The 25,136-nt window shown below is 38.3% G+C and overlaps 2 non-coding genes across 2 annotated transcripts; one reads left to right on the top strand and one right to left on the bottom strand.

Moving 5' to 3' along the window:
• The first annotated feature begins 8,499 nt into the window (after window positions 1-8,499).
• Window positions 8,500-8,606, top strand: LOC141636744 (small nucleolar RNA R71). Its single transcript, XR_012541332.1, has one exon. It is a non-coding gene; the product is annotated as a small nucleolar RNA R71 (small nucleolar RNA).
• Window positions 8,607-22,093: 13,487 nt separating this feature from the next.
• LOC141634801 (small nucleolar RNA R71) lies at window positions 22,094-22,200 on the bottom strand. The gene has a single exon (XR_012539522.1). It is a non-coding gene; the product is annotated as a small nucleolar RNA R71 (small nucleolar RNA).
• Window positions 22,201-25,136: the final 2,936 nt, after the last annotated feature.

Raw genomic sequence — 25,136 nt, 5'->3', positions numbered from 1 at the left:
TTCGCCCTTAGCCCAACAATCATCAATTCAAGGGGAGTTTGAAACACGGAAGAAACAACACGGAGCAGTATTTGATACCAGCATCACGTGCGACTCGCGGATCAGTATGGGCGGGCCGCGTGTATGGCGGATGATTGACGTCAATTTCATTGTTATTACTTGTTTCCTAAGTTCAGCTTATTATTATTAGGTTAAGTATCAAGTTCTAATTATCATTCTATTTTTTATTCAACTTGTAATTGGGGGAAAAACTTTCTTGAACCCTAATTACTTTTGCTTGGAAATTATGAGAAACTAATCCTCCCTTTGTTGGATCGATGAACTGAAGCTATCTTCAGAATAATTGTGAGATTGTTCTTTCTTTCTTTCTTTATTTCTCAAGTATTGTTTATGTCTCTTGCTCTTATTTTATGATTATTTTTTCTCTTGCTAATCTGATCAATTAGTAATTGCTTTCATTAATATATTGCAGGTTTAGATATTGAATCCGTAATTGTTCAATTAATCTAGACTAAAGTAGCAAACTTTACCCTAATAATTTGTATGTGTTTCATCGTTATTGACACGGCTGTCACAACCCTATCAAAAATAAACCAACCGGCTCAACTAATATAGTAGAGGTAAGTCGGTTATCGTACTCCACATGGAGGCTATTATATCTACTTGTTATCTAGTCCGTCATGGTAATAAATTGGGGGTGTTTTGATTTGATTTCTAAACTAATTACTTGAATTAAATGGCAAAAAGAGAGAGGACAAAAGCAATAATAAAATGAAATAAAATGTGATTAAATAAAGAGAGAGATGTTAGGATGTCGGTTCACCATGATATCACACAATTCTGTTAATGGTAAGGTTAATCGGTCTGATGTGAGAAGGGTAAAGGAAAGGTCTTTTAGGTCCGCTATCCGCCCTAAAATACTAGTATCTTCGCTTTCACCGTCATTAGTGTAGTCTACAATTCATAACAGGTCTGTTCATTCCAAACTCTCGATCTAAGTCTGAATTTAACCGGATTAACTAGTTTAGAAGCGTGCACTCAACTTAACGATTACAATTAAATTGTTATGATTCAATTCTCACAATCAAAACCGTCTAATCTAATTATAACATCATTGCTTTACTACCATGGCTCCCCTAATCCTTGCAACAGAAGAATTAGCTACTCATGGCGATGATTAAACTAACAACGATTAATGAAATAAAAGAAGACATAATGTAAAGATGAATAAAAAGGAATAACATAAACCAATAATAATACTAATTAAAGCAGAATTAAGAACAAGGATTAAAGATATGCAAAGAAAGAACTAAAATAAATGAAGAGAGTAAAGAGAAATTACAAAGGTTTCGGATCCGGAAAATAGAGAACAAGGTTACGTTGAACAAGGAATAAAAGTGTCTACTGAGTAATTAAGAATAAAGTATGCTGAAAGAATGATAATTAAACCTAATCACGTCTTCTCTTTATATAGGGAAGATATTTTATTAACCTAAAACATAATTAAGATATTAAATCCCACGTCTAATAAGAAAAGCTCTCGATCGAGGATAACAGAACTACTCGATCGAGCACCTCTTCCATCAAAACCTCTTGATCGAGGACATCACCTCTCGATCGAGAACCTTCAAAATACCACCTCTCGATCGAAGGAACCAGACCCTTCGATCGAGATCTTCTCTTCATCATAGTTACTCGATCGATCATATTATCCAACAAAAGGCTTCGATCGAGTACACTGCCACTGAACCAGCTCCTTGTATCGTTGGTTAGCTTCCGAGACGACTTTACGCTTCTCGAGGCACATGTAATTCCGCTCTCATTCTTCCATCTCCATAAATGCAGGCTAAGGGGCAACAAAAAGGCATGATTCCGCTACTTTCGGGTTCATTCCTGACAATAAGCCAAAGCAAACCAAAGTATACGATTCGGGGGAATTTGTAGCATAACACTACGTAAATTACATAGAAAAACGTGCAATAAAGGCTAAAAAAGACTATATGAAATGCACGTATCAAATCTTCCCAAACCAAACCTTTGCATGTCCTCAAGCAAACTATATGAAAACTAACTAATGGAACGGAAAAGAGAACTCAGAGATAGATATAAATTGTCCATTTAAACCGGTTTAATGCAAACAAACCGACACTTATAGCCAAAACAGTCAAGTGCAAACGAGTTGTAAGATGTTTATAAATAAGCTGAACTGTCGACCTTGCAAGACCTTTAAAAATGGACTCTCACAGGTCACTCTTCTCTCATGAAGCAAAGGGTAAGCATATGAATGTAAGAGAAGAATAAAAATAGTCGCTCACCTAAACTACGACCGACATAGACATGCATGCAGCTAATATGATAGACAATTCTAACTACCATACATACATTCCAACCAAATAGAGTCTGTCACAGCCGAGGGCTTACAAAAGTATGGTAAAGTGAGGTAATGGGTAAGAAAAGACAAAATATTTTTGGAAATGTGAGGTTACTAGTCAAGCTAGCTACCTAACAAACCAAACGAACCAATATCCGATTCACAACCATTAAAAAAAAGCACAATTGCCCCTTATTTTCGGCACACAAACTCACTAACCAAATAAAATATACTTCTCATAAGATAGAAATACTGCATAGGAGGAAAACCGTTCTTATCAAATCAAACTCTTTTTTTTCTTTTTTTCTTTCTTTTCCACGGTTTTTCTGTTTTTTCTCTTTTTTTTTCGAATTCTTTTTTTTTTCAACTTCTTGTTTTCATCATTTCATCCTCCTTCTCCATAAATTACCAACTCCGATAATCAAATACAAACCAAATTCGGATCAATAGTAAAATACCGCAAAACAACCACTAAACTAGCTTGACAAAGCAGGCTAAATTTAGATGTAGTTAAGCGTCAAAAGGCAAATTTGGCTAAATGTGGAGTTAAATGGGTAAAAATAGGAAAAAGGGGGAAAATAAGCAACTCCCCGCATATGACACGAACCACTAACCTGAATGTATTTAGGCAAAAAGCAATTGAATTTCATATATATGCAAATTAATGATACATGTTATGCAAGGAGTAACTACTCACAATCCTACATGAATTGGTCACAAATGACACCAGTTTATACGGCTCTAAAACTTAGAAATTATAAATAGTTTGCCAAAATTATCAGGTCATGTCTGTTTGTTCAGCTATAGTTTAACATTAACTCGTAGATATGCAATAAGACAAAGCTAATAAGATATCAATTTGTTGCAAGGCTTAAGTGAAATGACTAAATGTAGTGCAATTTCATCATTGAAATCGACCGTTCCGACTCAACCTATATGCAAAAATAAACGTGATATATGTTTAAATTTTTCGAATTTTCTATTTTTTTTGGATTTTTCATTTTTTTTCGAAATTAAATACAATGCAAACAGAAATGCAATAAACGTGAATGCAAAACAAATGCAAATGCAGATTCAAAGGATGCATTACCCTCCCCAAACTAAAACGGACCACGCTCTCGTTGTCCTCCAGCATACAATGGCAAAATAATAGGGGACGGGAAAAAATACAACAAATATGCAATATAAAATAAATAAATATGAAAGGAGATGAAAAAGAACAAAAAGCAGGAAATACTTACAATATATACGAACTTCCCCAAACTAGTCAGCAAATTGGGGAAGTGAGTAGATCAGTAGCTACTCGTCAGCCTCCTCGTCAACCACCTCGTAGGTGGGGTCCTCATCCTCCTCCTCTCCTCTCTTCCTCTGACGACCCCCAGCAGCAAGGTCAGCTCTGTACCTCTCCTCCCTCTCACCTATGTCCTCCTCGCTCGCTGGCTGTGGTTACCCCTCCGCCGAGAACCGCTAGAAAGAAGGGTGTGGCCGGTCGGCAGAGACATGACGTCTTCTCATCATGTGGTACTCATATAGAGGGAATAAGGCAAGTGCCCGTTCCCGCTCTATACGAGCCACTCTCCTGCACATCTCCAATAAAAGCGCATCACAACGCTCTTGGTCCATGACCTCAGACGCCTCAAAAACAGGAGAAGCAACAAAATTAGCCGGTAAGCCGGCTGAGGGACAAAGGGTGTAGGTGTAGGGGTACGGATAGGCATGGTGTGGACGTGGACGTGGGCGTCTGCCTAGCATGTGTCTGTGTAGACCCCTCACCGGTCTCCCTAACAGCAGTGGGAGGCCTCTTCTGCTTCTTGGAAGCGGGAGGAGCAAGGTCAAGGAGGTAATAAGGTGGAGATGGTGGTAACCTACCCGACACAGTAGTCAAGGGTAAAAGACGGGGTAGGTTAGGTGAGGGTAAAGTCACGGACGTGAAACTGCCAATCTTCCACGTCCATTGGTCTTTTGCTAACAAATGCATAGCAATCATAGCTGGAATGTCAATGATTATATCCTTATCTAAATATCTAGGCCACGGGAAAAGTTGGGAGAAAGGCTGCGGGCAATGCGGGTCACCAACCCACCACAAGCAATCGTGCAAGTCGCCTTCTGCCCGACAGTGTTAAAATGTTGAGCCGTCAAATAAGTAATGTTAAAAACAGAGGGGTTACCGAACTCAATGTTCAGGTAACCCGCTAAAATAAACAACTCGACATTGTTAACATTGTTGGGCTCGTGGCGACCAAAAATGGTCTCTCCTAGCAGACAGAGAAAGTAACGGGCTGGGGGTAAGTGGACGTGAGCAACACGTCTCAGACCGAAAGGAGTCTGTGCAAGTGTAGGCTAAAGCAAAGCCAGGAGCTTCCTAGGAGCCTCCTCAAGACCATCACTAACTAAACCCAACCTCCCACCCAAACTCAACTACGATCCAGGTGTAGGTCATGTTGAACAGTCGAAAGGTAATACACTTACTTCCTGGGTCAGTCGCATAGGCTGCAGGTGAAAAGGTGAAAGAGCTAAAAAATTATAAGGTCACTTGTCGATAGGTGAGCTCTCTCATGGTGGCCAAACCCGACATCCCTGTCCCGTTGAGCAGCTCAACAACGGGCTCAAAAATCCCCAACTTCTCTAAGGATGGTCGACATAAGAAACGGGTCGACGTCATGTCACAATCCATTAAATTTAAAAACCGAGTTCTGTAGGACGGGGAAATGAAACGTACCTGCAAAAACTCAAGTAAAGTCTATGTGGAGTTGTCGACCTCGCGTAGGGCAGCAGCACGAGACCCCATAGTCGTCCCAGAACGAGAACCCGAGGTAGTGGCAGTAACACCCGCGGCAGCAGTAACAACAGTGGAAACCACAACAGCAGGGACAGTAGCAACAAAGGCCGTAGTAACAGGTGAAGGTGTCGACACAGAAAGGGTCGACACCACTGTAGTGACGGCGGCAGCAGCAGTGGCCGCAGTGGTGGTGGCAGTAGGGACCACTGTCTCAGAAATAGACGGAGTAGTATCGTAAACAAAAGCAGAGATCGTCGAAAAACTACTATCCATCCTATAATCTAAGCAAGTTCTAAATCAAAAATCGAAAAACACAATCGGAATTGTCCCCAAATTAATTTTTCAAACCCTAATTTCGAAATTAAGTATAAAAGCGCAATTAAACATTAAAGAGTAGGGGAAGGAACTTACTTGTGACGATTACCCAACACAGAAATCAGTTAAAAACAACAAAAATGCGAATTAATCGAAATAAATGTCCATTTTCCGCGAACCCTAATCCCGCAAATAACTTCAAATTACTTGAAAATTATAGAGGTAAACAAGGGGGAAAGTTGTAATTGATGATAAACAAAGTATTGGTGTAATTAATTTGGTAATGTAGGGGGAGAAAATAAGGATTTGGGTTGAGAATAAGAGGGTGTCGAGGTAAATAAAGGGGGAATTAAAAGATTGCAAATGAACAAAGTAAAGGAAGAAAGTACTCCCTCATGCTCATATCAGCTGAAACTACTCGATCGAGTGGTTTTAAACTACTCGATCGAGAGCTTTTCCTCTCATTTTCTCTATCAAGAGCTTCTATTACTTGATTGAAGACCCCCAAATTTCACCTGCTCGATCGAGAGCTTTAATCCACTCGATCAAAAGCTTTTTCTTGCACAGTTGCTCGATCGAACACAAAAAGTGCTCGATCGAGTGCTTTTATCTTGGCACGCTTCCCAACGATCTTAGATCTCCCAAAACCTGCATAAAACGCAAAAATACTTCCCGCAAAAATACCAAAACCACAGCAGCAGTCTATATTCTGTCTAAAGCTAATTAAACTAACTAAACTAATACTATTGTCTAAATGCAATTAAAAAGTCTAACAAAATCCAAATTACAAATTGATTTTACAAACGGGATGGCATCCTGTTTCATCTTCCGAAACACTTGAATAGCCCGTAAGAGGGTTTCTGACTGGTGGAAGTCCCTTCAGCATCGCGGACCGTCCTTTTTGGCTTCCATGAAGTTGAATTTATCGAAGGAGAGTAGTCTACATCCACGTATGCCTTTACTCTCGTCTTTTCTTTAGCATGCTTCATGGCCTTTGTCTTTGGCATCATCTTTATCATTGAGCGCAAATTCCATTGTACTTTTATCACCGGGATCTCCAATGTCCAATCCGCCTAGACCTGTAACAACAGAAATGACAGAATTGTCCTCCGTATTGCTCCCGATCTGGGGCTGAGGTGTTAATATCGCATCACATGACTCAATATGGTCAATTGGAGGTTCCGTGTCAGGTTCTATAGAGGGTAGTACATTGCAGGGCTGGACTTGCATAGAAGCCCTGCGAACACTAGACTGATAGAAAGTCAACTCCTCATCACCTACCTGAAAAGTCAAAGTCTTCCCCCGACATCTATTACTGCACGAGCGGTAAATAGAAATGGTCGTCCTAAAATGATAAGAGTATAAGAGTCTTCGGGGATATCAAAGACTACAAAGTCAACGGGAATAAAGAACTTCCCATCTTTACAGGTATGTCCTCTAAGACACCTAAAGGCCGTGATAAAGTACGGTCGGCCATCTGTACGGTCATAATAGTACAATAAAATTTGGTCAAACCAAGCCTCTTAGCGAGAAACAATGGTAAGACACTCATACTAGCTCCTAAATCGCATAATGCATTATCAATAAAATGGGTCCCAATATGACATGGTATAGAGAAACTACCCGGGTCAAACAATTTAGGTGGGGTCTTATTTTGAATTAGGGCAATGCCCGCTTTGGTTAAAGCCACCGTCTCATGGTCATTAATATGCCTCCTACGTGTTAAAATATCTTTCATAAACTTCATATAGGAGAGTACCTGGGTTAGTAACTCAGCAAAAGGTACATTAACATGAAGACTTTTCAAAATTTCAGCAAATTTACCGAATTGTTGCTCAATCTTCTTGTTCTGCAATCTTCTCGGAAATGGGACCTTAATTGGGATAGCTAGTCCTTCATTTTTTTCGCCAAAGAATTCTCACAGTCAGCATTGCAATCACTCAATCGAGCATCAATACCTTTCGATCGAGTGCTTTTCTCAACAATAGTGCTCGATCGAGCACTTTCATCTACTCGATCGAGAACTGCCTTTTCCTCTGTGCTCGATTGAGCACTTCCACCCTTTCGATCGAGAGCTTTTTCAGCATAGTCCCTCGATCGACCACCAGAAATAAGTCGATCGAGGATATCTCGTGTATTCATCAGTTTTCGTCAAAAGACGACTTTTCTTGCACAGTAACTTCAACTTCCGGGTCAGAAAGTTCAGCATCCTTTTCTGATATTTTGGGTCCTTCATAGGAAAGACCACTCCTTAAGTTGATCAGATTCACCGTCTCATGATGTTTCTTGTCGGGTTATGACGGTAAATGACCCGGTTGTATCGAAACTTGATTGGTAGCCATTTGAGATTCAAGTGACTTAATGGATGCATCTTTCGCTTGGTCACTCTTTTGCAATTGGATGGTAAATGCTTACACCATCGACTTCAACTCGGCTATATCACTTATGCCACTAGAAGAGGCACCTTCTTGCGGTGGTGGAAAAAAAGGAGGCTTTTAAAAGCCTTGTTGTTGAGCTTTATGAGGCAACACATAAGCTTGTTGTTGCGGTGGAGGTGTTGGATTCAATACATTTTGACTAGTCCATCTCAAGTTAGGATGAACTCTAGCTTGGTTGTTATAATAGGAGCCTCATTGCCTGTATTGTTAAAAGGCATAGACTTGCTCCATCTCAGCTAAGCACTCCACTGCAGTATGACCATTTTTGCCACATTTCTCACATAAGACGGTCTCTTGTCTAGACAACAAGTGAACCATCTGTTGATTCCCCGCGGCCTTTAACTCGAACTTATCAAATCTGGCATTCATGGCCTCCGGCTGAGCCACAAGTGTACTATTATCAGTAGAAACCATTCTAATACAGCTTCTAGGATTCCCATATTCAGCACAATGGGTGGCCATCTCTTCAATAATTCCCCAGCCCTTATCATCATCAATGTTTTTTTTGAAATCGACCATTGGCTGCAGCATCCAAAATAGCGCGGTGGTCATCATACAACCCATTATAGAACTGGTTGCACAAAAACCACTGGTTAAAACCATGATGTGGGACAGACCGAACATGCTTCTTAAACCGACCCTATGCTTCATACAAATTCTCATCTGGAGTTTGTTTAAAACTCGTAATCTTCCCTCTCAATGCATTAGTGCTTTGTGGAGGGAAGTATCTTTTGTAGAAAGCAAGGGCCAAGGTCTCTCAGTTGGTAATTCCAGCTGCAGTCCTATCCAGATCAAATAGCCATTCTCGGGCTCCATCAGTAAGAGAAAAAGGAAAAAGGACGTCTTTTATCTTGTCTTGTGTTACTCCCTTAGTGGCGGGAATGGTAGAGCAGTAATCTGTAAAGACCTCCAGATGCTTCCTCGGGTCCTCACCAGCTATTCCATGATACAGGTTTCTTTCCACCAGATTAATGTAAGATGGCCGAATATCAAATGTATTCCCATCTTCCGTTTCAAGATTAAAACCCTTAGGAACGGAGTCAGCTGTAGGCTCGGAATGACTGGCAATATTAGGCATCTTTGCAGATTTGGTTGCAGAAATAGAAGTGTCTTCTTCTAAAGACTGGTCTTCTGCAAATGTATAGTTTTCAAAATCAGTTCAAAAGTACTCAAGGCTTCCTCTTGACGATTCTTTCTCAACAAGTTCCATCTACGGCGAAAAGTCTGCTCCGGTTCAGGATCAGCTGGTACTAATTCTTACCTGTTAGACCTGGGCATAAAGAAAACTAAGAAAGAAAAATAATGAGAACTGTCTCAAGGAATTATAAATCCCTTGAGACTAAGACAAACCGAAATAAACAAGCAAATAGGCTAATTGCCTCCCCAGCAACGGCGCTAAAATTTGACACGGCTGTCGCAACCTTATCAAAAATAAACCAACCAGCTCAACTAATATAGTAGAAGTAAGTCGGGTATCGTACTCCATAGGGAGGTTATTATATCTACTTGTTATCTAGTCTGTCACGGTAATAGATTGGGGGTGTTTTGATTTGATTTCTAAACTAATTACTTGAATTAAATGGCAAAAAGAGAGAGGACAAAAACAATAATAAAATGAAATAAGATGTGATTAAATAAAGAGAGAAATGCTAGGATGTCGGTTGACCATGATATCACACAATTCTGTTAATGGTAAGGTTAGTCGGTCTGATGTGAGAAGGGTAAAGGAAAGGTCCTTTCGGTCCGCTATCCGCCCTAAAATACTACTAACTTAGCTTTCACCCTCATTAGTGTAGTCTACTGTTCATAACAGGTCTATTCATTCCAATCTCCCGATCTAGGTCTGAATTTAACCGGATTAACTAGTTTAGAAGCGTACACTCAACTAAACGATTACAATTAAATTGTTATGAATCAGTTCTCACAATCAAAATCGTCTAATCTAATTATAACATTATTGCTTTACTACCATGGCTCCTCTAATCTTAGCAACAGAAGAATTAGCTACTCATGGCGATGATTAAACTAACAACGATTAATGAAATAAAAGACGACTTGATGTAAAGATGAATAAAAAGGAATAACATAAACCATTAATAATACTAATTAAAGTAGAAATTAAGAACAAGGATTAAAGATATGCAAAGAAAGAACTAAATTAAATGAAGAGAGTAAAGAGATATTACAAAGGTTTCGGAACCGGAAAATAGAGAACAAGGTTACGTTGAACAAGGAAGAAAAGTGTCTACTGAGTAATTAAGAACAAAGTTTGATGAAAGAATGATACTTAAACCTAATCACGTCTTCTCTTTATATAGGGAAGCTATTTTATTAACCTAAAACATAATTAAGATATTAAATCCTACGTTTAATAAAAAAAGCTCTCGATTGAGTATAACAGAACTACTCGATCGAGCACTTCTTCCATCCAAACCTCTCGATCGAGGAAATCACCTCTCGATCGAGAACCTTCAAAATACCACCTCTTGATCGAAGGCAACAGACCCTTCGATCGAGATCTTCTCTTCACCATAGTTACTCGATCGAACATATTAGCCAACAAAAGGCTTCGATCGAGTACACTGCCACTGAACCAGCTCCTTGTATCGTTGGTAACTTCCGAGACGACTTCACGCTTCTCAAGGCACAGGTAATTCCGCTCTCATTCTTCCATCTCCATAAATGCAGACTAAGGGGCAACAAAGAGGCATGATTCCGCTACTTTCGGGTCCTTTCATGACAATAAGACAAACCAAACCAAAGTATACAATTCGGGGGCATTTGTAGCATAACACTACGTAAATTACATAGAAATACGTGCAAGAAAGGCTCAAAAAGACTATATGAAATGCACGTATCAGTTATTAGGATGAAGTAGAGACTAAACATATAATTCGAAACGTTAACCGCGTGTGTTAAAGATCTTTATCTTTATTGCTTCCTCGAATTGTTAATGCTGTTGTTGGATTAAATCTAGACGCTTGGCTTAGATTATTAAATAATTAGGGTCTTCTAATATCGCGTTTCTTGTTAGTTGACTAACCTTAAGAGGAAGAAGGAAACTTGTATTTCCACAATAGAGTACTTTAGAGTAATTGGATTAAAGACAATCGAAGACCAATTGGCTTATTGATAGTGGATGTTTGTTGACCCAAGACCTTTTAATCAACTGAATTCACCCATCTTTATTATTTGTTCAGTAGTCTATTGTTTAATCAATCATAACCCCCTCCCCCCATATTACTATCTCTCATACTCTTTACTTTCTATACGTTAATTACATCGCCTTCCCTGTGTATTCGACACCCGACTTACCTCTACTATATAGTTTAAGGTAATAGGACTTATTATTTATCTTTTGGAGCATACGACATTAGCTCACCAAATTTTGGCGCCGTTGCCGGGGAAGGCAATAGTTTAATTTTTGTGTGTTAGTGTAGAGTCTTTATTATTTTTTTTAGTTATTTTATGCATAGTACTCGTTCTTCTAACCTGAACCTCGAGCCTTTTGACCAAGAGATTGAGCATACTCTTTTCAGGTTACGGAAGAATAAACAATAGTGGCTATTCCTGAAGACAGTGAGTTCGACGATCTGCATTCCGATTCTGACAATTCTGAAATTTCTAAAGAATCCGAAAAGTCTTTGAATATGGCTAGAGGGAGCCGCACATTAAAGGAGTTCACAGCTCCAAATCTTGCTGTTCAGCCATTATGCATCACTTTTCCAGCATTGGATGATAGAGTTACATTTGAACTGAAATATGGTTTGATACATCAATTACCAAGTTTCAGTGGGACGAGTATTGAGGATCCGAATAAGCATCTTTCGGACTTTCATATTGTGTGCATCGGTATGAAGCCAGTTGATGTCACAGATGAGCAATTGAAATTGAGAGCCTTTCCTTTCTCCTTGAAAGGCAATGCGAGAGACTAGTTAATAAACTATCTACCACCGGCAAGTATCACTACTTGGATAGGTATGAATAAAGCATTCTTAGAGAAGTATTTTTCTCCTTCTCGATCAGCTCAACTGAAAAGAGCCATCAGTAATATTGAGCAGCAAGACGGAGAAACTTTGTACGAGTACCTTGAAAAGTTTAAGCAGTTATGTGCTAGCTGCCCCTACCATGGTTACTTCGAACATGATCTCATCATGTATTTTTGTGGTGGACTGAACCAAGATGACCGCCGTATGATTCATTCTGCTTGTGGAGGAAATATAGCCAACAAGAATCCAGATGAAGCTAGGGAGGTTATCACTGAGCTAACTGAGACCTCTAGACAGTTTGAGAGAAGACCTTCACGGAGAGGAGTGAGTGCTATTGGTGTTAATCCTGGCTTGGAGGAAAAGGTTGATAATATTGCTTCCACACTCTATGATATGTTATCTGGCCGACAAATGGCTGTTATTTGTGGTATATGCTCTACCGAGGGTCATCCTAGCGACTTGTGCCCTCAAATGCAAGAGGGTGGTTCTCAGATGGTGAATGGTGTATGAGAGAGTATTCCAAATAAGAAATGGGATCCATACTCTAATACTTATAATGAAGAATGGAAAGCTCATCCCAAATTCCGTTGGGAAAATTCTCAAGCTAGCCCATCATCTGGCCCTTCTAGAGGTCAGTTTATTATGCGACCACAAGAGCAACCTTCCACAACTCAGGCACCACCGCAAGCTACACAGAGCTCATCAATTTCTACTGAGGACATGATTCGTGCTCTACCATTAGTGTCACCTAAGAGAGAGCAAAAAATAAGCAGAATTTCAAGAATCTTAAGAATCAAGTTAGTCAATTGGCTACTGCGGTCAATCGGTTGGAAGCTAAAAAATCGGGTGCTTTACCATCTCAGATAGTTCTGAATCCTAGAGAGAATGTGAGAGCTGTGTCATTGAGAAATGGTAGACAATTGGTGGAGATTAAAACCCAAAAGCTAAGCCTAATGTGGTGATTATCCAAGAAGAAGAGGAGTTATGGTGGAAGATGATAAGCTACTGAAAGATGGAGGAGAAGAAGATGCATCTAATTCCAAGGAGGTGACACCATCCATGCCTTCTGATGCGTGTATTTTATATAAGGTTTTTACCCTATATTTACACGCATATTTATATTATTTATGTGGAATTCAACTACAAATGTCCCCCGAATAGTCCACTTTGGTTTGTCTTGTATTATTTGCAGGTATGAACCAGAAAGGAGAAAAATCAAGCCTGAACCTGTCCCTATTGCATGCATTTCGGAGAAAGAAGAATCGGAGTTTGGAATCGGTCACTTAGAGATGCGTGAAGTGGCTTCAGAAGGTGTATTGAGTTCATCCACGCTAACACAGCTCGATCGACTAAGTTGGCTGTTGAAAACTGGTCGATCGAATGCTTTTTCCTGCTGAAGATTCTCGATCGAGTAACTACTGTACTCGATCGAGAAGGGCATTTTCTATGTTCCTCGATCGAGTACTTATTGTCCTCGATCGAGTTGTTTGATCTTGATTTTACTCGATCGAGTGGTTTTATTCTACTCGATCGAGTAGTTTCTGCCGTGAGGATATTTTTACGCATGGATATTTTATTTTCTATCTTAGAATAAATAGGTCGACAACAGTAGAACAAGGGATATCTTCTTTTATCTATTACTTTTGGATTTGAAACTTTCATCTCTCATTTTTATCTCTATTCTTGAGACCTAGAACTTGGCACTTTTGGTACTCGTTGTATTCGGTATTTTCATTCTTTAATTTCAATCTTTATTCTATTGCACCTATTTCTTATTTATCATCTCTTCTTTCTTCTACATTAATTGTTGTTTCTATTAGTTATTAGAATGTTCAATTTAATTGTCTTTTTTGTTGTTGTTAATTTCCCAAATCTCTTTATGCGTAACTAATCTTCTATGCTAGGACATAGGGGAGCCATGGTGATTAGGGAGATTATGAATAGGTACTTAGGGCTTGATACAAATTGGGTTTGTGTTGTTAATCACTGCATTTAATAGCGATTAGTTGCTTGAGTCGACGCATTTAGCTAATTGATTTGGTACATCTTGACCTAGATCGAAAGATTGGAAGAGGTAAGACTTGCAATAAATATTAGGGCATTCTAATGAGGGTGAAAGCTAAGTTAGTAATGTTTTAGGGCGAATAGCGGACCGAAAGGACCTTTTCATTACCCTGCAGACTGAGTTTATGCTGACCTATGACCCTAGATTGTACTCCTAGAAAACCATGGTGAACCGACTGTCCTAGTTTTTTTTCTCTCTATTTGTCAATTTCCTTAAAGTTTAGTCCTTATTCCCTATCTGCTCTCCTCCCTTATATCTTCATGGTTTAGAACCAAAATAATCAAAACCCTAAGAAACGGTTGCTTAGACAGACTTAGTTTAGCTTATAGAATTCCCATCTCCCTGTGGATACAATACTCGACTTACCTCTGCTGCATTAGTTAGAGCCAGTTGGTTTTTATTTTTAATAGGGTTGCGACAGCCGTGTCACCTTCATATGAGCCCCTCCCACCTTTTCCCGAGGCTTTAAAAGATACCAAGAAGAAGGAGCATGACAATGATATTTACGAAACCTTTCGTAAATGTGAGGTAAATATTCCTTTACTTGAGTTGCTTAAGAGTGTTCCTAGGTACGCAAAGTTTTTAAAAGAACTTTGTACGATTAAAAGAAATCAAAAGGAACAAAGTTTGAAAAAGCCAAAGGGTAAAGCTAGTGAATTTGTGTCGACGTTGTTTAAGAGTAATACCCCTCCTGAGTGTAGTGATCCAGGTGTCTTTACTATACCTTGCACTATAGGTGATACACGGTTTGAAAGAGCCATGTTAGATCTAGGGGCGTCAATAAATGTTCTCCCCTACCATGTTTATGACTCTGTTAAGCTTGGTCTATTAAAGAGTACTAGGGTGGTAGTCCAACTTGCTAATCGGTCTAATGTTCACCCTAGGGGAGTAGTAGAGAATGTAATGGTTAAGGTAGATCAGCTGGTTTTTCCAGCTGATTTCTATGTTTTGAATATGGCACAGGAGGGCGATGGAGTCCCAATTTTATTGGGTCGACCATTCTTAAAGACCGCAGGAACCCAATTTGATGTTCCAAATGGTTCCTTGACTATGGAGTTTAATGGGAGGGTAGTTAAATTTGAAATTAATCCACCTAATTTGACTAACTCTGTGGTTTATTCTCTTTGTGCTATTGCTACTAACCATAATTCTATGAGAAGCTGAAAGCCACCACTTCCGAGCAAAACTTGTGAAATTTTGCAGGACTCTCTGCCTAAAGTGAAAAGTTGTATCCTTCTATGGGAGAATCTTAAAGATGTCGAGGCTGGTAAAAGAAAGGGTATGACTTGGTTTGATAAACTAATTCGCCGGAAGGGCGCCGGTAAAGCAACACAAGTCATATATATCAAATCAAGTAGTGCTCACCCCGTTCCATTGGTAAGGTAACTTTCAAGACTCTTACTTAAGTCGGGTGGTTTACCACTCCGCAAGATGTCGAGCCAACGACGTTAAACAACAACGCTTCTGGTAGGCAACCCATAGATTTGTGTGTGCAATTTTTGCAAAAAAACAAAAAAAAAAAAACAAAAAAAAGCAATCGGAACAGTCTTGATTTATGGTGTTTGGCGACGTAAGAAGGTAGACAAAGAAGGCCAGATGGGTAGGTTAGTGGCTAAGGTGTGGAGAAACCGCGGTGTGTTGTTGTGGGCACGTTGCTAATGCGGTTGGATGGTTTGTTGTTTTGGCGTAGAGAAGAGTAGGATTGACCATGTAAGCTCGGAGTTGTGGAAGTATTTTATTTATGTGCAATCTGTTGCTGGCACATAGGTTATTAGAGCTACTTGGTCATCTGTTAGGATCGGAGTAATAAGGGGCGTTAGTCTTCTTTGGTTACTCTTGTCTTTTGTTGGCCTTGTTGTTATTGTACTTTATGGAGGATGCTAATGGCCAAGTGTAGGGAGGTGGTGTGGTGCGTGGATTTCTCTATTACACGCGGTGTTGAGGATTGATATGTTTATTGAGTCGTCTAACTGAGCTTTGTTCTCCTTTTCCCTTTATTGTGTTCTTGCAACATTGAGGACAATGTTTCATTCAAGTGTGGGGAGGGAGTATCGTTCCGATTTGTAGTTATTTATCCTTGTATTGTGTGCTTTTATTCAGTTATTTATTTCAGCACAAAAAAATATGAGAAAAGAAAAAAAACAAAAATTGAAAAAAAAAGAAAAAGAAAAAGAAAGAAAGTATCCTGGCTAGGTGAAAACACGAAAGGGCGCCTATGCAATATTGGGATGTGGCCGAGGACGGAGTGAAAACCCGAAAGGGCGCTCTGGATAAAATGAAGAATTGAGTTGCGTGCCATTGAGAGTAGAGTGAGTTGAAAAAAATGATTTGCTAGAGTGAAAACCCGGAAGGCCGGGCGCTCTAGGCAAAATGAGAAATTTTGGCAAGAAAAAAATTCTTCTGTGCTATTTTATCTCTCGTTGCTATGTTGGAGACCGTCTTACAAGAGTTTCATTTTAAGTCTTGTTACCTTCCTTATACTTCTATGGATTGGTGTTGGTTTGAGCTTGTAATGAGTATTTTGAGTTTACTTGAGGATGAGTAAAGATCTAAATGTGGGGATGTTGATAAGACGGGTTTAGTACGGTATATGAACGTTGATTTGGGTGACTATTGGTGAAATAAGGGGATTTTTAGAAAAGTATTTGCGTAATTTCTCATTTTATAATATCGGTTATACTTTGAGGATAATTATGTAAAGTTATTAATTACGGAAAATTGTCATATTAAACATGAAGTTTCAAGTGGGCTCAAAAATATAAGGAAGTGGAAATGAGAAATAGAAGTCCACCATTCCATGTTGTCTATCAAAAGGCGTCAAAGTGAAATGTGTAGCCTAACATGTCACATGACATGTTCACCCTTAGCCCAACAATCATCAATTCAAGGGGAGTTTGAAACACGGAAGAAACAACTTGGAGCAGAATTTGATACCAGCATCACGTGCCACTCGCGGATCAGCACGGGCGGGCCCCATGTATGGCGGATGATTGACGTCAATTTTGATGTTATTACTTGTTTCCAAAGTTCAGCTTATTATTATTAGGTTAAGTATCAGGTTTTAATTATCATTCTATTTTTCATTCAACTTGTAATTGGGGGAAAAACTCTCTTGAACTCTAATTACTTTTGCTTAGAAATTATGAGGAACTAATCCTCCCTTTCTTGGATCGATGAACTGAAGCTATCTTCGGATTAATTGAGAGATTGTTCTTTCTTTCTTTATTTCTCAAGTATTGTTTATGTCTCTTGCTCCTATTTTATGATTATTGTTTCTCTTGCTAATCTAATCAATTAGTAATTGCTTTCATTAATCTATTGCAGGTTTAGATATTGAATCCGTAATTGTTCAATTAATCTAGACTAAAGTAGCAAACTTTACCCTAATAATTTGTATGCGTTTCGTCGTTATTAGGACAAAGTAGAGACTAAACATATAATTTAAAACGTTAACCGCGTGTATTAAAGATCGTTATCTTTATTGCTTCCTTGAATTGTTAATGCTGTTGTTGGATTAAATCTAGATGCTTGGCTTAGATTATTCAATAATTAGGGTCTTCTAATATCGCGTTTCGAGTTAGTTGACTAACCTTAAGAGGAAGAAGGAAACTTGTATTTCCACAATAGAGTACTTGAGAGTAACTAGATTAAAGACAATCGAAGACCAATTGGCTTGTTGATAGTGGATGTTTGTTGACCAAAGACCTTTTAATCAACTGAATTCACCCATCTTTATTATTTGTTCAGTAGTCTATTGTTTAATCAATCATACCCCCCCCCCCCCCCATATTACTGTCACTCTTACTCTTTACTTTTTACACATTAATTACATCGCCTTCCCTGTGGATTGGACACCCGACTTATCTCTACTATATAGTTTAAGGAAATAGAACTTATTATTTATCTTTGGGAACATACGACTTCGGCTCACCAAATTTTGGCGCCGTTGCCGGGGAAGGTAATAATTTAATTTTTGTGTGTTAGTGTAGATTCTTTATTGTGTTTTTTTAGTTATTTTATGCATAGCACCTGTTCTTCTAACCTTAACCTCGAGCCTTTCGACCAAGAGATTGAGCATACTCTTTTCAGGTTACGGAAGAACAAACTAGGTGCAATAGTGGCTATTCTTGAACGCAGTGAGTTCGACGATCTGCATTCCGATTTTGACAATTCTGAAGTTTCTGAAGAATCCGAAAAGTCTTTGAATATGGCTAGAGATACCCGCACATTAAAGGAACTCACAGCTCCAAATCTTGCTGTTCAGCCATTATGCATCACTTTTCTAGCATTTGATGATGGAGTTACTTTTGAACTGAAATCTGGTTTCATAAATCAATTACCAAGTTTCAGTGGGACGAGTATTGAGGATCCGAATAAGCATCATTCTGACTTTCATATTCTGTGCACCAGTATGAAGCCAGTTGATGTCACAGATGAGCAATTGAAATTGAGAGCCTTTCATTTCTCCTTGAAAGGCAATGCGAGAGACTGGTTAATAAACTATCTACCACCAACGAGTATCACTACTTGGATAGGTATGAAGAAAGCATTCTTGGAGAAGTATTTTCTTCCTTCTCGATCCGCTCAACTGAAAAGAGCCATTAGTAATTTTGAGCAGCAAGACGGAGAAACTTTGTACGAGTACCTTGAAAAGTTTAAGCAGTTATGTGCCAGCTTCCCCTACCATGGTTACTCCGAACAGGATGTTATCATGTATTTTTGTGGTGGACTAAACCAAGATGACCTCCGTATGATTCATTCTGCTTGTAGAGGAAATATAGCCAACAAGAATCCAGATGAAGCTTGGGAGGTTATCACAGAGCTAGCTGAGACCTCTAGACAGTTTGAGAGAAGACCTTCACATGATTTAATATCATAATCAAATCTCATATTAAGAATAGAAAGGAATGATAAATTAAATACTCAACTGATCAACATTAATCGGTAATGATTGTATACTAGAGTTTGACATTACTGTCATTTGACGGTGGTGATCAGTTGATCCCTTAAGGTCACACCTAAAGGACAATTCCCTTAATAGACAAATTGATTAATTGTATGACGATACAAATTAATCAATTCCTTAAAATTGAACAAATCAGTTGTGAGAGAGAATATTTATATCATATTGTAATGGGATTAAATAAGATTTATTTTACTAATTGAAATACTTTATTACTATAATTGATTATTGTTTGTGAAACAATAGAGATAAGAATGAATGGTTAATTATAATTACAAGATGTTGTGAATTATAATTATATGACTCATTTTATTTATGTGATCAATATCAGTAGTCAATTTATTGTATGTGATTAAATTAATTTATAAAATGATATTTATTTGAAAAATATGCATTAAGTTAATTAATAACATGTAACATACTACATGTGACATGTTGTGTGATAAGTGACAAATTGACAAAATAAAATAAAGGTCCATTTTACTCCTAATGACCGAAATATGGAGGGAGTTGTGATGGATTGTGGTTGTTTTATTTTATTTGATAAAATAGCATAATCATACCTATATCATGATAGCCTTACACACCTATTTCTTGTGAAGGCCAAAAGCAAAAAGCAAGATGCCAATTTTTGGCCTATTTGCCATGCTCCACTGGTTCCTCCCTCTTTCATATAAGAGAATTGTTCTTTTATTATCATCCGTTCAACACACATGCATGTGATGTGACCATAATTAGCGCACATTTAGTCCCCGAATTAGCCTTGTTCCCATGTTTTTTAGTGCATATTTGGGTCATTTATTGTCTTTAGTTCTTTGTTTTGCATATTCTTTGAGGTTTTGTGTCCTTGGTAGGAAAGGAGTGCAAACCTTGCATTTTCATGGCAAAAAGAGACTAAATTGATTGAATCCAATGACCAAGCATCAAGGAGAGACACGATTAGAAGGCCTTTGTATATATTATAGTAGTTGGGCAATGATGAGGAAAGATCCTTGCATCCCCAAGGAAATCCCCAAGGATTTTATGAAGAAAAGGGAAGAAAAGAAGAAGAAACAAGGCTGAGCAGCAATTCGTGCGGATTGACCTGAAGACGCCCGTCCCCAGGACCACAATCCGTGCGTCTTCCATCAAATATGCCCGGGCAGCATCACCCAGAAGACGCCCGTCTTCTCCCAAAGACGCCCGGGGAGAGACACAGGAATCCGGCCGTCCCGTGCCTAAGACGCACGGATTCCAAGACAACGCAAATTCGTCTCTTCAAGCTTCAAGAAAGATGCCCTTCCTTCAGAAAATATCGGCGTTTCCCTAAGTAGGGACTAAATCGTCATTTAAGCCCTTAGTTAACCCTAATGCATCCACCTAATTTCCACTATAAATACCCCATTAGTCTAATTAGAAGAGCATGTTCTTCTTATCAATTCTTAGAATAGTTAATATCAATCAAATCTCTCTTTAGTTTTGTAATCAATAATTAATCAAGTTTTAATACAAGTTTTATTTCCTTAATCTCTCTTTTGTTCATCCTTTATTTTAGGTAATTGAAGATTATTTGGGTTATTATTGGGAGATTGACAACCTCTCAATCAAGCATCAAGTACTTCTATTATTCTTTGCTTTATTATTGGAATCATTAGTAGGTATAATTCTCTTAATCCTTTTTAATTATTGCTAACTACTTTCATTTGTTCATCATGTTTCACTTTGTTGGTATGATTGACAACCTTGCTAGCATGTTCAACATGATAATGAGTGAGTAGTTCCATACCTAGGGTTAATGGGTAATTAGGGGAAACCAACATGGGGAATGATTCATGCTTAAATTAATATGCTTTCATAGTTTATTTGCTTGCTTGTTTTGATCTCAACTCATGCACATGTTATGTTTGATGAAATGCTAAGCCTATGAATCCTTGCATTTACAACCATCACTTATCTTTTCAATGAGACTTGTAAGACATAAACCAACTCGAGTCTCATTAGACCATGCATGTTGTTGAGTAGGGAAGACTAAGTCGACTTGTAGGTGTTGTACAATCTAATTGATTCGGCTCCGGGACCCAAACTTTCCTAGGATTGTAAGATATAACCCAACTCAATCCATCACAACAATAATTGCTTGCTTATAATTTGAGAACATGTTTGTATGATCAATTCCCATGAATCCCCTATGACCCCATGACACCCTAGTGCTTTTTATCAATTGTTTACAACCCTTTCAATTCATCTTGCTTGTTTACTTTCATTGCTATTTAGTTTAGTGATCTTCTACATCAACCCAAATTGTGACACCCCTAAGACACCACTAGTCTCAATAGAAATCTCATTTCAATTCCCGTCCCTTGGGATCCGACCTTTACTTGCCCCTTTACTAATTGTAGAGTTGTTTGTGAAGCTATAAATTTTGTTTTGGTCTAGGTGCTTCCAACGACAATTGTTCCGAAAAATAGAATATAGCTCCGACTTCGACAAAAAAGGGCGCCGTTGCCGGGGACGGTGTTATATTGATTTAGATTTTCTTATATTGTTATTAGTTGTGTCTTTATTTGCCTTGAGGAAGTAAAACTCCTCAAGGTTTGTTCTAATTGTTTTCGAGTTGTTTGATATTTTGCATGTCTAGAAGGTCACAAGGTGATTTGTTACCTTTTGATCGTGAAATTGAAAGAACTTTGACAACCAATAAAAGACTTGCTAAGAGAAATTTGAGAGGTATTAGTGAGGTTGTAGATATTCAACCAACTATTGAGTTCATCAACCCTTTTGCAAGAGAAGGTGAGGAGAACCCAACACAAAATCAACCCACAATGCCTAAGTTTTCATCACATTCCGTACCCACCGAGGAGAACCTACCCAATGGTACTCCCACACCACAACATTTGACCGGAAATTTCATTGTTAAATCCGCATTTATCCAATTAGTCAAAAGGAGCCAATTTGGGGGGATGCCTAGTGAAGACCCTCATTCTCATATGGAGACCTTTTGTGACTATTGTGATGCGATTTCTCAAACCGGTGTAACTCAAGACCAAATTCGATGGGTCATATTTCCTTTTTCTCTAATTGGCACCGCGAAACAATGGTTGAAGGGCCTTGATAAGGCCACTCTCGGAATTGATTCTTGGAAGAAGTTGGCTCTAGTTTTCTACAAAAAATTCTACCCACCGGAAAAGACTAACATGCTAAGAGCTCAAACTACGGGTTTTAAGCAAAGGGATGAAGAATCTTTGTATGAAGCTTGGGAGCGGTTCAAGGGAATTTGTCGCTCATGTCCTCACCATGGACTTAGCGAGTGGTTCTTGGTACAACAATTTTGGAACGGTCTATATGAAGATTCAAGGAACATTCTCAACATGGGATCAAATGGAATGTTTACCGAAGTTGATGACAATCAAACTTGGAACAAAATTGAGGAAATGGCGGTCCATAACTCACAATATAGTAGACCTCGCAAGGCTACTAGTGAAGGAAAAATAGATTCATATACATGTTAACATACTCAAATATGTCAAAACTAATTTGTCATAAAATTAAAACGGATCTTATGCATGCAAACGATAATATAAATAGAGGAGAATTCATGTCCTTACATAGTAGATTTCGGCTATTAGGGCACAAGAGAGATCACCTTTCTCTTCTTGTTCTTGAGCTTTTCCAATGGAAGAACAAAGATCTAAGTGTAAGATCTCTCCCTATGTATTATACCCAAGGCTTCTCTTAATATAATTAATATTACAAATACTAGTTATAATATTAATCAAAGGTAGAAAATTGAACCAAAACTTTTATAAAACACTTATTTGTTTCGGTTTTTAAGAGAGAAGAAGAGAGGATTTTATCTCACTAGAAATCTCTATATTTGATGATGGAATAGAATGAATAATGATATACAACATTTTGTATATTATTAGGTAAAAATAAAACAAAAGCCATGATGGCTTTTGCCTTCTCAAAACCGGGTAAGAGGAGGGGTTTTTGGGGAGCCAATGCATGAACACCTTTGTTTTCACAAGAATATTAGGGTTGCATGGCTAGGAATGTAGGTAATCATTGTGTTCTTATAATAATTAAACAAACACAATATTAGCTTCCACTAACCTTTTATTTCGGCACAATGGATAATATAGAGTCCATATTATTTTTGTCAATTGTCTATATGTTACATGTCACATGTCACATATATTTGTTATGTAATTTTTATCATATCAAAAATCAACGTATTAATAAAAATACGTCACATACAAAAATTGACTTAGTAATTTCATAATTACTTATGCCAAAAATTTTACCAATTTATAAATCACAACTGATTGTATTTATAATAATTCATTCAATTTAATTGTTACATTAAACAATTATTTGATCCGAGTAATGATACAATTCAATTACTCAGACCGTATCTTATTTAATCACATTTCAATATGATACGTAAATTTTACTTCCAAAATCGTCCGTCAATTTTCAAGTAATTTAATTAACTCGTAACATTATACGATTAATTAAATAATCAATTAAGAGTGTTGCCCTTTAGGTATGACCTAGGGGGTCAACTGATCACCACCGTCACACGACAAGAATGTCAAACTCTAGTCAGCCAATCATTACCGATATATGTTGACCGGTTGACAGTAAAAATACTTCCCAATTGTATTCATTTTAATGAGACTTAAACATGTGATCATCATGATCAACAGTCGTGATCGCATTATTGTCGGAGGACACATATTCCAACAATCTCCCACTTGTCCTCGACAAGTGTGCGTCACCAATTCTCTTGTCCTATTACTATCTCCCACTCAATGCAAGGTGTCTTTCGGTCGTACTTGCAAGTGATCATATCGAGAGTGGTTTCCTCGATCTGGAGAATAACCGATTGACCGGATTTATCCACCACTGGATGCCATCCGAGCGTGGCCACGCATTTCTAGTTCATTACTCCTCGAGTGGCCCCGAGATATTGTTATAACCCCGACTAGGGGTGGACAATTCCTATCGCACTCATTCCCTTCGGCTAGCCACAGCCATCATAACCCAAAATATGCCCATTTGACCCCATTTACGAAGGTCGTAGTAACACAAATCAAAGTTAATCGAAACTGTGCCATCTTAGGCGAATAGTCTTTAGTCAAAAGAATCGACTCATTTGAATACTATAGTAGCTCTCGCCACGACCAGGCTATATAAATTTGCCGAACTCTATAAGCGGTCATAAGGCCCGACAAAGTGTTCCTAACAGTCTGCCTATGTGATCGACTAGTCATCTCACATATTTGTATGGCACTTGAACTTGCCATCAATCGCCTCACACTCTAGTCACTTCGAGACGTCACCTCATATAAGTAACTATGGGCAAAAACAATGTTAATCCATGTTCACTTTAACGGGGTTCAATTGTCTCTACAACCCGTTTGGATATAACAATGTTCAAAGTGAGTTAATAATAACTCAAACGACAAGTGTCGACATCACACTCGGGTAGTCAATATCATATTACAACCTTGTGATGTTTATCATAAGTATAAACACTTATTGATTGCAATAGAAGTTTAACATCCCATGTGTCCATGTGTTCAAACTTCTTACACTTGCATTTTCCTTTACATTCATGTTTTCTCTCATAGCATGAATCTTACCATGTACACATCAAGGTTCTCGACCTTGGTTTTGGTTCTTTAACTTGAAAGAACTTTCTTATCGCTCATCTCATAACGAACGAATTTGCGATGAATAATACAACTTGTCGATCAAGTGTTCCATCCACACACAATGCACTAGGTATATGTTTTGTAGAATCTTGTAACAATTTACAAGATTATTCAACTTAGCACTTCTCACAAGTCCTAGCTTTACTAGGAAAGATTGTTTTTGAATAACTTCTTATTCAACCAAGCATCTTTCCAAAGCTTCTCATTTCTCTTTCTAGCTCGAAAGTTTTAGGATTCTCATAAATCCTTACCTGTGTTCGGATTTCATATATATGTGCAACCTATTGTCACATAATCGAGTATTCCGTCAAACACCGAAATCGCTCATCGGATTCTACTCGAGAATTCATGACGTTTCTTTTATGGCTCACCAACCAATCATCATGCTCTTATGCATATGATTCAAAATTGGACACGTACATGATCATTCTAATGGCGGAAACATTAGTTACTAATAATCATGAGATCAACCGTTCTCAGGTTCAATGAACTACCATGACTGCTAATGGTAATCCCA

The sequence above is a fragment of the Silene latifolia genome, chromosome Y, assembly GCF_048544455.1.
Source record: "Silene latifolia isolate original U9 population chromosome Y, ASM4854445v1, whole genome shotgun sequence".
Taxonomy (NCBI): domain Eukaryota; kingdom Viridiplantae; phylum Streptophyta; class Magnoliopsida; order Caryophyllales; family Caryophyllaceae; genus Silene; species Silene latifolia.
The sequence above is the reverse complement of the archived record's forward strand: the minus strand, read 5'-3'. Positions and strand labels throughout refer to the sequence as shown.